Genomic DNA, 1,616 nt, shown 5'->3' with positions numbered 1-1,616 from the left:
TTCCTCTATGTGTTACTACGCTGGCCATATTTCATAGCGGAAATTACAAGAAATCTATGTATATACTATAAAATACGGGACATTGCCAGTTGTGGGCAAAGTTCTCAATTTATTGCTGAAAATTGTCAAGGGGCAGGAAATTGAAGGCTTTTACAAATCTTGGTCAATCATAATGAGATGGAAAAAAAATAGGGCAAATGTTCAAATTCATGGAAACATTGTTAAAAAAAACGACGTTTCTTTAGAATAGTCAGTTGTATTTTTCGTTATCATTTGTTGCCATGTTTTGTGAAATATGGTCACCTTATGCATTACTTCTTATTTTGATTCTTATACCCATAAAAAATTTTAAACATTCAAAGGCACATTTGCTGGATTTTTAAGTAAATTTGCCAGATTTTCATAGAAAGTTACAGGATTTTTACCTTCTGGAGGTTGGCGGGTCTGTATATCATTTATTCTGGTCAAGTAAAATATAATCCTTTTTTTGCGATTAAGTAGGTGCTATCATATGTTATCAGGGTCTGTTTTCGCATGAGTAAACAGGTGGGGTCCAGGTATCGGCTGCCTTTTGTATTATAGGCATGGGTTCCTCTCCAAAAAATGCTATATATTTAAGGGATCCAATTTTTTTTTTTTTTGCCCAAGACTCAGTGCCCAGGACCTGTTTCTCATTAGTCTATGTGCAACCTCAAAACTAAAATTCCAAATTTGAGAGGAGATTTTGAATTAGGTATATTTCTTCTGGAGTTTTTGTCAGGGAAATGATCAAGCAGATTTTGCATGACAAAACTGGGAACCCTGCTTGGCAACTTAATATTTGGTTAACTACTTAATTACTTAACCTGTGTAAATGGGCCGTAAGGAGACAGAAGGTTGAAAGAAAAAAGATCAAGAAAGTATATCAAGTGACCAGGCATGGATCCTCGTGTCTTGATGGGGAACAAAAAAGCAATATGGGAAAATAATGATTTTGCCTCATGAAATACAGGACATATGGTCATTATGTAACTTTTACACTCACCAAGTCATTTCTCTTCCTAAAATACATGGAGGAAGGACCTGGATCGGGGGTTAGCAAGTTATTGACTTTCACCATGGTTCAAACTGTTTCACTGGAAGCGACAAATACTGCTTATAATAAGAATTTCTGTTGAAATACATATATTTATTGCATGTAATGCATGTGTGTTTAAACAGTATGGCTAAACTAGTTGTCTGGCTAAGCTAGGGGTCAAGATGAATTCTTTGAGGGAACTTGATGGGTCAAGAGGTAAGATGCTATTACAGGATTTACAGTACCGCCCAGAGTGGGGGGGGGGGGGTTATATTCGAGAAGCTAGCCACACTTAAAATAAGACAATCACAAATATTTTTTATAGGCATTGTATAAGATTTTATCTGTACATATATATATATATATATATATATATATACTCTTCAGTTTTTATAATAGCATTTTTTATTGGGTTGCTGTATTTTAGAAATATATGCATCCATATATATATGACATCTTTTTTTCTCAGCCACCTCGTTGGTCATTTTGCCCTGTACTTGTATTTTTGCCAGGTAGAGGGAAGGCCAAACATGATTTTGCCATTCCTATAAGTGTTCCC

Source organism: Pholcus phalangioides, unplaced genomic scaffold, assembly GCF_987345545.1.
Source record: "Pholcus phalangioides strain wild (caught in Gottingen) unplaced genomic scaffold, Ppha-v1.0 ptg000004l_1, whole genome shotgun sequence".
Classification (NCBI taxonomy): Eukaryota; Metazoa; Arthropoda; class Arachnida; order Araneae; family Pholcidae; genus Pholcus; species Pholcus phalangioides.
This window is presented reverse-complemented; position numbering follows the sequence as displayed.